The sequence below is a fragment of the Gopherus evgoodei genome, chromosome 7, assembly GCF_007399415.2.
Source record: "Gopherus evgoodei ecotype Sinaloan lineage chromosome 7, rGopEvg1_v1.p, whole genome shotgun sequence".
Classification (NCBI taxonomy): domain Eukaryota; kingdom Metazoa; phylum Chordata; order Testudines; family Testudinidae; genus Gopherus; species Gopherus evgoodei.
Genome location: NC_044328.1, coordinates 88787969 through 88802127, shown reverse-complemented (window position 1 = coordinate 88802127; position 14159 = coordinate 88787969). Strand labels below are relative to the sequence as shown.

General features: G+C 44.7%; 1 protein-coding gene across 3 annotated transcripts in view; it reads right to left on the bottom strand.

Moving 5' to 3' along the window:
* The window catches only part of IPPK (inositol-pentakisphosphate 2-kinase), a 101556-nt gene that overhangs the window by 70002 nt on the left and 17395 nt on the right, over window positions 1-14159 (bottom strand). The gene's annotated exons all lie outside the window — the stretch shown is intronic.

Sequence of the window (14159 nt, the reverse complement as noted above, 5' to 3'; positions counted from 1 at the left end):
CCTTCTTAGCAGAAGAGTATTGATTGCCCTGGCTACTTGGATCACAACAGCCCCCACGGTAGATTTGCCCACTCCAAATTGATTCCTGACTGACTGGTAGCAGTCGGGCGTTGCAAGCTTCCATAGGACTATTGCAACTAGCTTCTCAGCTGTCGGGCAGGTCTCATCTTGGTATTCCTGCATTTCAGGGTTTAGGAAAGCAACTCAAAGTTCCATGAAAGTGGCCTTACACATGCGAAAGTTAGCAGCCCCTGGGAATCATCCCATATCTGCAACACTATGTGGTCCCACCAGTCTGTGCTTGTTTGCCGGGCCCAGAATCAGCGTTCCACTGTATCAACATGCCCCAGTGCCGCCATGATATCCCAATCATCACATCCATTCCTTTCAGGAATGTCTCTGTCCATGTCCTCCTCACAATCTTCCTCATGCTGGTGGCTCCTAGTCAGGCTCTGCACATACTGCAGGTTAATATGCGAGGTGTTTACAATGCTGACAAAAGCAGCGCGCAGCTGAGCGGGCTCCATGCTTGCCGTGCTATGGTGTCTGCACAAATAACCCAGGAAAAGAGCGTGAAATGATTGTCTGCTGTTGTTTTCAAGGAGAAAGGGGAGACTGACTACATGTACCCAAAACCACCTATGACAATGTTTTTGTCCCATCAGGCACTGGGAGCTTAACCCAGAATTCCAGTGGGCCGCAGGGACAGTGAGATAGCTACCCACAGTGCATCACTCCATTAGTCGACGCTAGCCACAGTATCAAGGATGCACTCTGCTAACCTAATGCGCTTAGTGGGGACACACACGATCGACTGCATAAAATCACTTACTGAAGATTGACTTCTATAAAATCGACCTAATTTCGTTGCATAGACATGCCCATACACTTGTATGCAAGGGATGTAAGAATAAACAGAATAAATATTTCAAGTATGGCAGAATAAAACTTGTTTATTCAAGATCTTAGCAGTGGTTGTTCCTATTCTAGGACTTGTGAATGTAAATATCACATTTGTATGAATAAATACGAAATAGAACCCACATCTGTGATAGAGCTAAAACTGAACAAGAACTGAAAAAGCAAAGGTGCCAACTAATATTCAGAAATTGTGGATTTCTTGCTATAAACACTATCATAGTGTTAAAGGACTGAAGCAACTGACCTATTTTCCTAATATTAAGGAAAAAGCACTGAATTTGTTTCTGTAACAAGAGCACTGGAAATAATGCAGAACTCTGAAGTTCTTTTCAGAAAGTCGCTGGTTACTAGCTGCACTGGGAAATTGAACTAGCAGTCACATTTTGAATAAAATACACCTGGGTTACTAGCATAGTGTTAAAGTGTTATTGTAAGTTTTTAAAACAAAATATAGTAGCAAATCATTAAATAAAATTTGAGTACTTGGGTACTGTAGTATAAATTTAAAATAAAACAAGTTGCTAGAGTTTCTTTTCTGCTTATTTACTGTTGAGATATCATTAATGTTAAATCTGGTCTCGTCTATTACTGCTGGAGGACCCGTTGGGATTTTCAAAGGATGTATACTTTTCAGGGTGTATAAAAATCAATGATTTTTAAAAAAAATTGATTTTTTTTGTTTAAACTGGATTTTTTTCATTAAATGCTTTTTGAGGAAAATACTTATCTAAAGATAGTTTTAATTAAGATACATTATACTGAAAGATCTCTCATCATGGAATAGGGATTATAAATTCTAATTCTATATTATGAGACAATATATTCATGGATTGTTTAAGAAAAGTTTTGTAAGTAAGTTCCAATAGTTCATGGATTAGGGACCCAATTTTATGGGGTTCCAGGGGCGTCTGTATAGATTACTTAGGTTAATCTTTCTATCCACCCAGTGGGCCTCAGTGCTCAGCCTAGAACAGGGGTCTCAAACTCAAATGACCATGAGGGCCGCATGAGGACTAGTACTTTGGGCCGAGGGCTGCATCACTGACACACACCCCCGCCACCCTCACTCTCAGCCTCGCCCCTACTCCACCCCTTACATGAGGCTCCACCCCTGCCCCTTCCCACTCCACCCCTGCCCTCATTCCAACCCCTTCCCCGAAATCCCCACCCCAACTCTGCCCTCTTTCTGCCCCCAGGGGTTGCAGGAGGGGTGTGGGATGTGGCAGGGGGTCAGGGCAGGGGGTCAGGGTTCAGTGTAGGCAGGGGCCTCAGGGCAGGAGGTTGGGTTGCAGGAGGGGTACAGGGTACGGCAGGGGGTCAAGGTGCAGGAGGGGTGCAGCAGGAGGCTCTGGGCAGTGGGTTGGGGTCAGGAGGGGTGCAGGGTGTGGCAGGGGGGTCAGTGTGCGGCAGGGGGCTCCGGGCAGTGGGTTGGGGTACAAGATGGGCATGGGGTGCAACACGGAGCTCAGGGCAGGGGATCAGGGTGCAGGAGGGGTGCGGGGTACAGCAGAGGGTCAGGGTGCAGAAGGGGTGCAGCAGGGGGCTCAAGGCAGTGGGCTGGGGTGCAGGAGGGATGCGGCGTGCGGCAGGGGGTTCAGTACGGGGGGTGGGTGCAGGGGGTGGCAGGTGGTTCAGGGAAGGGGGTTGGGATGCAGGACAGGTGCGGGGTATGGCAGGGGGCTCAGGGCAGGGAGTCGGGGTGCAAGAGGGGTTCGGGAGGTAAGCTCTGGCCCAGCGGGCAGGGCAGGCTTCCCGCCTGCCTGCCCTGCCCCGCCCTCGCATCGCTCCAGGAAGTGAACATGGGGAAGGGAAGGACACAGGGTCTGCGTATTGCTGTTGCTTCAGACACCATCCCCAGCATCTCCCGTTGGCCGCAGTTCCCCATTCCTGGCCAATGGGAGATGCTAGGGACTGTGTCTGAAGAAACAGCAATACACAAACCCTGCACCCCTCCCTTCCTCACATTCCGGCCAGTGCGAGGGCAGAGCAGGCAGGGAGCCTTCCCCTGGTCCACGTCAGGCCGGAGCTGCTCTAAATGAAAGCTGGGGCAGGGCGAGGGGGGGGGGCTGCGAGGAGCTCATGGGCCGCAGAAAATCACTCCCCCGGGCTGCATGTGACCCACGGGCCACGTGTTTGAGACGTCTGGTCTAGAAGATACCATCAGAGATGCTTAGTTCTGCAGTTCTCAAACTGTGCATTTGTGCCTCCAGAGATAACACGCTTGTTAACAGATCTCAACCCTATTGTCCCTCTGCAAATGTGTACACACAGAGTCAATCCCTTACCTCTCTCAAAGTGCAAAGTTTCAAAAAGTTCTATGAATAAAAGATTGTTGGAAGTGGAATAGATTTAGACAAGGAGAAGAAGTCTCAAGATAAATGAGAAGCGAGGGACAGGCAGTAGAAACAAAAATTAAACTGTTTGAGCAGCATATTCCAAAAGTCTTGAGGTCTTTGAGTGTAGCCTTCATTGATTTGAGATCTACCATACCATTCTCTCACTAGAAGAGAAAACTTATAATGGCAGCAGGCCATAAGAGAGACCCAGTTTGGGTCTCATCTATCTGAGTTTTGAAGAATATGTATTAAGGTTACACCAACCAACAAGTATGCACTTTTATGTAGAAATCCATAATTAAATTGAGTCTTCCTGACTAGTGATTTAAATCAATTTGATTTAAACCAAATCCACCTTCATACTGTTAGCTCTTAAAAAACTTATGTGAAGGGACTCAGTTGTTAAATCTTTAACAAAGTCATCTTTTCCCAAAAGTGTTAGTAATTTTGTTGTCCTTAGCTATTTAACTGCCAACAGAAACTGAAGTTTAAGCACTCTTAACCGTAATTACCTTCTCCCAGTAATCAGTCTCTTCTGATGTCATTCTTCTAGTTCACGACTCACAGTGTCTTCAAGACTTGATAGACCAGCCATAAAGTGGAAATTTTCATAGGCACAAATGGGAGTTGGGCATCTTAAGGGCTTGTCTTGGACTTAACTCATGTGGTATGAAAACTCTTTGTAAAATAAGCCCCAGTAGTCATTTGCGCCATGGAAAATTGCCCCTTAAATTTCTAACGTAAACATCAAGCTGGAAAAAAAGCTCCAATTCCTGAAGATGTCTTTCAGCACTTTTTTACACATCAAAAGCAGCAAAAATTTATATGGATGTTCCCATTTTTCTTTTTTAAGGTTACTGTTAATACGAAATAAACATAGGAGGACTGCATCATTCAACTTAAGTACATAAGAATGGCCATACTGGGTCAGACCAAAGTCCACCTAGCTCAGTATCCTGTCTTCTGACAGTGGCCAATGTCAGGTGCCCCAGAGGAAATGAACAGAACCAGTAATCATAAAGTGATCCATCCCATCGCCCATTCCCAGCTTGTGGCAAACAGAGGCTAGGGACATCATTCCTGCCCATCCTGTTAATAGCCATTGATGGACCTATCCTCCATGAATTTATCTAGTTCTTTTTTAAAAACGTGTCATGGTCTTGGCCTTCACAACATTCTCTGGCAAGGAGTTCCACAGGATGACTGTGCCTTGTGTAAAGAAATACTTCCTTTTGTTTGTTTTAAACCTGCTGCCTATTAATTTCATTTGGTGAACCCTAGTTCGTTTGTTATGAGAAGGAGTAAACAACACTTCGGTATTTACTTTCTCTACACCAGTCATGATTTTATAGACCTCAATCATATCTCCCCTTAGCTGTGTTTTTTCCATGCTGACAAGTCCCAGTCTTATTAATCTCTCCTCATACAGATGCCATTCCATACCCTTAATCATTTTTGTTGCTCTTTTCTGAACCTTTTTCAATTCCAATACATCTTTTTTGAGATGGATGACCACATCTGCATGTAGTATTCAAGATGTGGCTGTACCATAGATTTATATAGAGGCAATATGATATTTTCTATTTTATTATCTATCCCTTGCTTAATGATTCCCAACATTCAGTTCGCTTTTTTGACTGCTGCTGCACATTGAGTGGATATTTTCAGAGAACTATCCACAATGACTGCAATATCTCTTTATTGAGTGGTAACAGCTAATTTAGACCCCATCATTTTATATGTATAGTTGGGATTATGTTTTCCAATACACATTACTTTGCATTTATCAACACTGAATTTCATCTGCCATTTTGTTGCCCAGTCACCCAGTTTTGAGAGATCCTTTTGCAGCTCTCACAGTCTGCCTGGGATTTAACTATTTTGAGAAGGTTTGTATTATTTGCAAATTTTGCCATCTGAATGTTTACTCCTTTTCCAGATCAATTATGAATATGTTGAATAGGACTGGGCCCCTGGGGGACACCACTATTTACCTCTCTCCATTCTGAAAACTGACCATTTATTCCTACCCTTTGTTTCCTATCTTTTTATCCAGTGACCAATCCATGAATATCATAACTGTAGCACATTTTTAATAAAACCAATATGCATATCTTTGGAGTATGAAGAGAGTTTAAGATGTCAGATACATGCAATGTGTGTCACAAGAGACATTCTTACATAGAATGTGTACTAAGCAGTAGGGAGCAGAAAACAGTTTTAGTGAGGACCTGTGTACACAGAGAAGTTACTCCAGGATAAGGTAGGGCATGAATTTAATGCCTAATAATTATCCCAGAATAATTCCCTTTAAGACTGCCTGTTTCTGGTATAGCTTAATCGACTTCCAGAGTGTCCCTTGAAGAACTACTGTGGTCAAATTCCCCATGGAAGACAAGACTTCAGACTCTAATCTTATACTCTGCATTTCCAAGCTTTCCAGCAATTTTTCCTTTTGCTTTAAATTTTCTGTCAATTTAGAACTTCCTGAATTATCAGTATTTTCTTTTAACACAGCATTTTTAAAGCCCCTATTACTGTTATGACTAATAAAAAAGCATTCATGGAGTGCTTTACAAATTCAAAGCACTGTGCAGATATTTATCTATCCTACTATCTCAGTTACTATTTAATGAAGTTTTTTGTCTAAAAATATAAAACTGTGCAAGTGCTAGATTCACAGGAGAACTCCAGAAGGCATCCCAGTAGTATTGCATTACCAGGAAATATATGCAATTTAGAGAAAGAAAGCCAGTATTAATCTGGAGGGGATCTTGAGACAGTACAGGAAGAGAGAACTGTATGAAAATACCAGACTCCTGAAATTGCCTATATAGTTTTCAGTTGTGGGTAACAGTGAAATGCTTTCATTCATTTCTCTTGCTTTCAATTAATTATCTAATTTAGCTATCTCCTTGAATTATACACAAAAGTACTTCAATTTCAAATGTGTCTTACTAAACTAGAGGCAACAAACACCAAAATAGACTACATTAAAGCTCTGTACATGATCATATACTCACAAAAGAATTTTCTTATTTTAAAAAAATCCAATGTTGCATTGTCACTGCCCTATATAACTGATATACTTGCTAAGAAATAATTTCCTTAGTTACCTGCTCTGAGACCATTAATATGTCTTCTATTTGGTGCTACCAAAATGAAGTTTTCTTGGATACAAGACCACTTGGTACAATTAGTTGTAGAAAATCTTAATTTAAGTACAGGACTCTACAATAAAAATTCTAATCTTATTGCCACTACCAACCTCTAAATTCTATAAATCTTCAACAGGACCAAGGGGTCCTTATCTCTCTTCTGCCTCTTACCTGTCCCCCCCCCCCTTTAACCTCCCACTGCCCAATATGGTTCTAACACAGAACTTAAGAGTTGTAACCAGTTAATATTTATAATCCTCTGATACCCACATATCAATAAAGTTGTTGGGAACATTTCTCTTTCAGGCACTGTATTCTTCTCTCCTTCTACTATGTTAGGTTTCAGGCTAATAACTGCAAAACTCAAGTGAAATTACATCTCTCTCTTAGGCTATGTCTACACTATAGACCTTACAGCGGTAAAGCTGTACCACTGCAACTGCACTGCTGTAAGGGCTCCCATATAGCCATACCCATGCCACCATAACCCCACTGCTATGTTTAGTGCACTAGCTCAACCAAAGCTAGTTCAAGTTAGTCTACCTGAGCTGGGAAGTACACCACCCAGCTGCACACCCTAAGTATTTAAGCACTGCACAGTCAAAGCAAATCTGTCAAGTATGATCTACAGATCTAAACATGTTTCTACAGTTCTCTTCATCCACAATCATATCAACTGAACAAGAAGAAAAAAGTCAGAGTTCTTAAATTATTAGAGCGGAACTAAAAGCACTGACAATCTTGCACTTCATCTAGAAGCCACACAGCAGTATTGTTTAGGTATCCCAATGTTGTTTTCCATCCTGGTTAATTCTGTACCATGTGAAGTGGATAAGATTGTACCTCAAACAAAGTGAGGAAAACTATGTTTTCTTGACAATGTCAAGGAAGTTTGACATTTGCACAAGCAGAAAGCATGAACTACTTGTGTTTGCCAAGATCCACTCTTGACATCTGGAACTGAAACCCTGCGAGAAGTGGCTAACTGCTAGATCTAAGGCAGTGGTTCCCAAACTGGGGTTGGTGAACCACTGAGGGGTTCACGGGAACAGATTCCCTAATGGTGAACAGAGCTGTCCCTAGGGACCACAAGCAGCACAGGGCCAGCAGCACGGAGCCCCTGGACTTCCAAGAGCTTAGCAGATCAAAGCAAACTTATCTATTACATTGAGGAGATTTAAACTTCAAGACTCCTTGTAAGAAATGGAAAGGAAAGTGGACATTGTTTGCTGTTTTTAAAATTAAATAGGCAGCTAGTATTGTTTTTAAAATTATTATGAAGAACAAGTTTAAGGTTTGTCGTAAAATGCATTGTTTGCCTGGACTGCTCAAAACCTGAATGCTTGTATAGGAAGAACTCTTTAGGCTGGCTTCTTAAATACCTTCATGCTGTTTCACATCTGATGCTCCTTGATGAAACACAGGAGCCTTGTCTTATAAACAGGCTTATTCAAAGTGATACAAGCTATGAAAGTGAGATTTTGCAAGTGTGTTGCCATTTTCATAATGTAATAAAAATACTGTAATGATAAATAATTAATAGTGTGTAATAAGCACATCATAAAGACAAATTTTATATTTTCATGATCACTGCTTTTATAATTTATATTCAGGTAAAGGAAAAAATCCCTGAAAATACTCATTTTTACTAGGGGGTTCACAAGACTTGACATTTTAGTGAAAGGGGTTCACAGGTTGTTAAAGTTTGGGAACCACTGATCTAAGGAAACTTGTGTCAACAGCGAAATCATCAAATGTCCATTTCAAGGGGTATACAACAGGGATCAGTACTTGTCCTGGCACTATTCAATATTTTTTTAAAAAAAGATGTACAGAGTGCTCACACTGTGGGTTACTTGGGTCAAGTTCAGTGCGCACGCCAGAGGCTCCTTGCAACTCTCCATCTCCTCCCAGAAACTCCTTGTGTGCAACCCTCCAAACCCCCTTGATTTCAGGGATCCCTGTAACCCTGCTTACTCCCTCCCTCATGTAAAAGCTTGTGTGTGCCCCCGCTCCATTCCTCCTTCCCACCATGGCAGGGGCTCTGTCTCCCTTGTCCTCCTGCCCCATACCATTGTCCCCCATTCTCCCGCATCCCAAGGGCGCCCTATAACCTCCGTTCAATTCTGCTCTCCACCACATGTCCCACATCTCCCTCCCTCCGGACCACTGACACTCATTCTCTCCCCATGTTAGAATGAGGCTGTACTGGTTAAAAAAAGCAACCTGGTTTAGATGGGAAGTGAAGGCAGCTATAAAAAAATACATATATAAGAAATGGAAGAAAGGGGAAGTTGATAGTAATGAATATAAATTAGAAGCTAGGAATTGTAGAACATTGATAAGGGAAACAAAGCGACACAAATAGAAATCTCCGGCCAGCAGAGTACAAACACACACTTTCTTCTTGTCCTTAGTATATGAGGACCAAAAGGTCCATTGCAAGATGGAAAGGGCAGAATTATCAATAATAATGCAGAATTGTTCAATAACTATTTCTATTGTTTTTGGAAAAAACAGATGTAGTCACATCATATGATAATACTCTTTCCATTCCATTAGTATTTAAAGATGTTGAACAGCAGCTACTAATGTTATACATTTTAAAATCAGCAGGTCCCAATACCTTGCATCCAAGAGTTTTAAAACAGCTGGTAGAAAAGTTCACTGGACCGCTAACCTTGGTTTTCAGTAAGTCTCAGAACACCACGGAAGTTCTACAACATGGAAAAAGCTAATGTGCCCATATCTGAAAAAAGAAATTGACGAAGGTAACTAAAGGTCTGTCAGTCTGACATAGATTCTGGGCAATATACTGGAGTGGCTGATTCAGGACTCAAATATTAAAAGAAGGGTAATGTAACTAATCCCAATCAATATGGGTTTATGGAAGATAAAGCCAGACAAATTCAACTTAGAAATAAGGCACAATTTTTTTAAGCAAGGGTGATTAACCATGGAACCAACTCCCAAGGGAAGCAGTAGATTCTCCATCACTTTAGGTCTTGAAATCAAGACTGGATGCCTTTCTGGACAATACTGTCGCCCCAGTTGGCCCAAGCTTTTAAGCAATATTTGGAATCTTTTTGAGTTGTTTCTATTAAGAGAAGAAAAAGTAATACGAGTCAGGTATTTCTGTGGTGCAAATCGCACAGTCCTTTTTATTTGCAAAAAGGCATGTGAAGTCCTGTTTCCCTGAACACAGTAGAAACAAAAACAGACAGTTCTTATTCAGAAACCCACATCTGCTTTTCCAACGAGTACAGTGCCTAGAAGCAACCCTATATCTTGGCATCCTCCCAGGGTGACATCTATTTCTCTCATGGCTTTCTGCCTCTCTCACACACACAGTGGCTACAAATCAATCTTTAGCCCCATCAGCCCACATAGCATAGCTCCACCATGTGGCCCACTGCCATTGGTGGTAACCTCCTATTGTTTCAGTTATCACTACAAAAAGGGGCATTTAAAGAAGAATGCTTGGCACATCCATCAGCTTTAACAAGGTCACTATTTGTCTACCAGTCAAAGACTTGCCTGATGACAGTCATTAACACTTTCAAGAATAACAGGTTCTCATTAGACAAGTTATTGGGCTCAGCACAAGAGTAACTGGATGAAGTTTAATGGCCTATGATATACAGATCACCACACTAATGATATGTCTACACTGCAATTAAACACCCCAGCTGGCCCATGTCACTTGACTCAGGCTCAGGTTGCAGGGCGGTAAAACTGCAGCACAGACCTTTGGGCTCAGGCTGAAACCCATGCTCTGAGGGCATGGCTACACTTACATTTGTACAGCGCTGGGAGTTCCAGCTGTCTTCGTACAGCTGTGTAGGGAAAGCGCTGCAGTGTGGCCAGACTGACAGCTACCAGCGCTGCAGTGTGGCCACATTTGCAGCATTTGCAGCGCTGTTGGGAGTGGTGCATTGTGGGCAGCTATCCTACAGAGCACCTCGTCCCATTTTGGCGCTGTGGGTTGTGGGAAGGGGACGGAAGGGTGCAGGTCATTCCGCTTCCTGTCCCAACGCCCCGTGGTGCATCGCTACACATCTCAGCAGTTTGGAGCCATTGTGAGTCTGCAACGCGATTTCTGTTAGAAATGGAGCCCGAGCTGCTGAGGACTTTGCTGATGAATGTCGCCAGCACATCACGTTTGGCAGTTGAGCTATTCCTTCAGCTCCAAAGTGACAGTGAGGAGTCCGACGATGATATCGATTCGCCTGACACACGTGACAATAAATTGCTTGTGGCAGTAACGGACATGCTCAGCACCGTTGAACGCCGCCTTTGGGCTCGGGAAACAAGCACTGAGTGGTGGGATCACATCGTCCTGCAAGTCTGGGATGACGAGCAGTGGCTGCAGAACTTTCAGATGAGAAAAGCCACTTTCATGGGACTGTGTGGTGAGCTCGCCCCAACCCTGCGGCGCAAGGACACGAGATTGAGAGCTGCCCTGTCAGTGGAGAAGCGGGTGGCTATTGCAATCTGGAAGATGGCAACTCCAGACAGCTACCAATTGGTCGCGAACCATTTTGGAGTGGGAAAGTCGACCATTGGAATAGTGTTGATGCAAGTTTGCAGGGCCATTAATCACATCCTGCTAAGAAGAACCATGACTCTGGGAAACGTGCAGGACATTCTGGATGGCTTTGCACAAATGGGTTTCCCTAACTGTGGAGGGGCGATAGATGGGACGCATATTCCTATTCTAGCACCACCCCACCTGGCATCCGAGTACATTAATCGGAAGGGGTATTTCTCTGTGGTTCTCCAAGCGCTTGTGGATCACCATGGGCGTTTCATTGACATTTACACGGGATGGCCTGGAAAGGTGCATAATTCACGCATCTTTCGGAACAGTGCCCTGTTCAGGAAGCTGCAGGCCGGGACTTTTTTCCCAGACCGCAAGATCACAGTAGAGGACGTCGAAATTCCCATTGTGATCCTTGGAGAGCCCGCTTACCCGTTAATACCATGGCTCATGAAACCGTATACAGGGAAGCTTGACAGGAGCAAGGACCGGTTCAACTACAGGCTGAGCCGGTGTAGAATGACTGTGGAGTGTGCTTTTGGCCGTCTAACAGGGCACTGGAGATGTCTTTATGGGAAGCTAGACTTGGGGGAAAGCAGCCCCCCCTGCGGTTATATCCGCGTGCTGTACCCTCCATAATATTTGTGAAAGGAAGAGTGAAACATTCAGTGAGGAATGGACCTCTGAGGTTCAACACCTGGAGGCTGAATTTGCACAGCCAGAGAGCAGGGCTACTAGAGAGGCCCAGCACAGGGCTACAAGGATTAGGGATGCCTTAAGGGAGCAATTTGAGGCTGAAAGCCAACAGTAGTGTTTTGGTGCCTTGCATGGGAGTGAAGTGCAGTGGTTACAATGATTTGCAGAGTCTGTTTTTCCCTTGGGGTACAGTATGTTTCACTTTCTGCAATAATAAAAAATGTTTTAAAAGCCAAGAAATCATTTATTCAAAATACAGTACATAAAAGGGCAGGGGGGTAGGGTGCTGAACTGTACAGTCAGAGGTTTGAATATGTCCTGCCTGGATTGCTGTGCAATGCCTGCTGCACTTCAGGATTAACATGCTGCATGGTGATGAGGGTTGAGTGCATAGGGTAAGGGTCGTAGTCCTCAGGGATGGTAGGTGAACGTACAGGTGTTGGGAACAGCTGGTGGTGGTAAGAACCAGGCTGCTGGAAAAAGGGGTTTTGAGCAGACACTGGGGCACAAGGGAGAGAGCTTGGGGGGGGGGGTAGCACGGTAGCGATCTGCCTGCATGGCTACGAGTGACTGCATACAATCCATTTGGTGCGCCAGGAGGCTTATCAGCTGCTTTGTGCTTTTCTTGGTAGCCAATTCCTTTCTCCTGCTTTGTGTTTCCCTCCACTGATGCATTTTCTCTCTCCAGTCCTGCAGCCTCTTATTCTCTCTGGTATACTGATTCATAACTGCTTTCACCAAATCTTCTTTGCTTTTCCTTGGTTTCCTCCTCAAGTTCTGTAATCTTTCAGCAGGCTGTGATAGGGCCAGAGGATTCAAGGACACTTAAAACAAAAACCAGAAATAGAAACATTTATTACAGAGGCTGCATTGTTTATAATCACAGTGAAGGAGTTTGTAGACTATTTGTAGCATCATTTAAACACAGCAAACATAGCACAGAGAGGCAACAGCAGCGAAGACATGGTAAGTAATGGGGAATGAGTGATTAATGAATCCATGTTTCTGCCGAGACTCACCTGGGAAGGGGAGGTGCTTGAGTCAGGGCTCACTGGGGTTTCTGTGCATTGGAGAAAGCAGAGAGCAGCTGGGGGGGACTTGCCCTGAACACTATCCCTACATTTACACACAGGATTTTATCCTGCCAGATATATCGCTGCTGCGGGTTACCTGGGAAGAGTGGGAGGGTCTTCTACAGCAATGTGGATTCCGCCCTGGTCCCCATGCAGCTTGCCTGTGTGCAGCAATGGTCCCCCCATCCCTCACGGCACAGTGGCGCAAACGCGTTAGCCTGACTGGGACAAGGACCACGGTGGCTCTCCCTATAAACTTGCGCAAGCGCATTGCCCACGCTCTGGCTGAAACTTTTGAAGAGATTACAGAGGCCGATTACTGCGACGTGATAGACCACATCAAAGGGCTATTCCACATCTAGGCATGCATGCATGCATGCAGCCATAACCCCCCCTCCCATCCTCTCCCAAAACATTTCCATCCTTAAAATAAAAGCTGCTTACCGGGAACCTGCTCCTCTGCTTCTTCTTCACCAACAAGTTCCAGCTGCTCCAACTGGCTAGCTTCCTCCTGGCTTGAGAAGAGCTCCTGGCTGCATGCCTCCTGGGACTCCGGGGTGTCTCCCACCACCTCAGTAGCCTTACTCTCGGTTTCCTCTACACCCTACCCCTCCTCTCCCTGCTCTGAACTCTCCATCGTGGTCCTCAGATTGGCAGTGGGGTCACACCCAAGTATCGCATCCAGCTCCTTGTAAAAACAGCAGTCGTGGGGGCAGCACCTGAGCGGCGGTTTCCCTCATGGGCTTTGCAATAGGCACTCCGCAGTTCCTTTACTTTAACCCTGCACTGCAATGCATTCATGGCCCCTTTGCAGCATGGACTTTGATATCTGGCCATACGTATCATAATTTCTACGGCTGGAGCGCAGCTGTGATTGCACAGCTTCCTCACCCCAATCACTGATGAGGTCCTGCAGCTCGGAAGTGTTCCATGGTGGGGCTTGTTTGGGGCGCGGAGGCATGGTCAGTGATTGATTGATTGATTGCACTCTACACATGGCTGAGCAAGCAGGAAGGGGATTTTTAAAATTCACAGGGCATTTAAAGGGCAGGTCACCTGAGCCCAGGGCAGTGGAGTGCGAAACGATGAGCAGAGTGGCTGAAAAGGTATGCTGGGATACCTCCTAATACTCTGGAGGCCAATAACAGCGCTTTTGGCGGCCACACTTGATGAGCAGCGCTGCATCACCAGCGCTGGAATCGCTACACCCCAAGCAGACCAGGTGTACAGCCAGCGCTGCAGCCAGGGAGCTGCAGCGCTGGCTGGGCTTTGCAAGTGTGGACACAGAGTGAGTTGCAGCACTTTAACTCCATCACCAGCACTGCAACTCTCCAGTGTAGCCAAGCCCTGGGACCCTGTGAGTGGGGAGTGTCTCAGAGCCCAGGCTCCAGCCTGAGCCCAAAAATCTACACCTCAGTTTTACAGTCTTGCATCC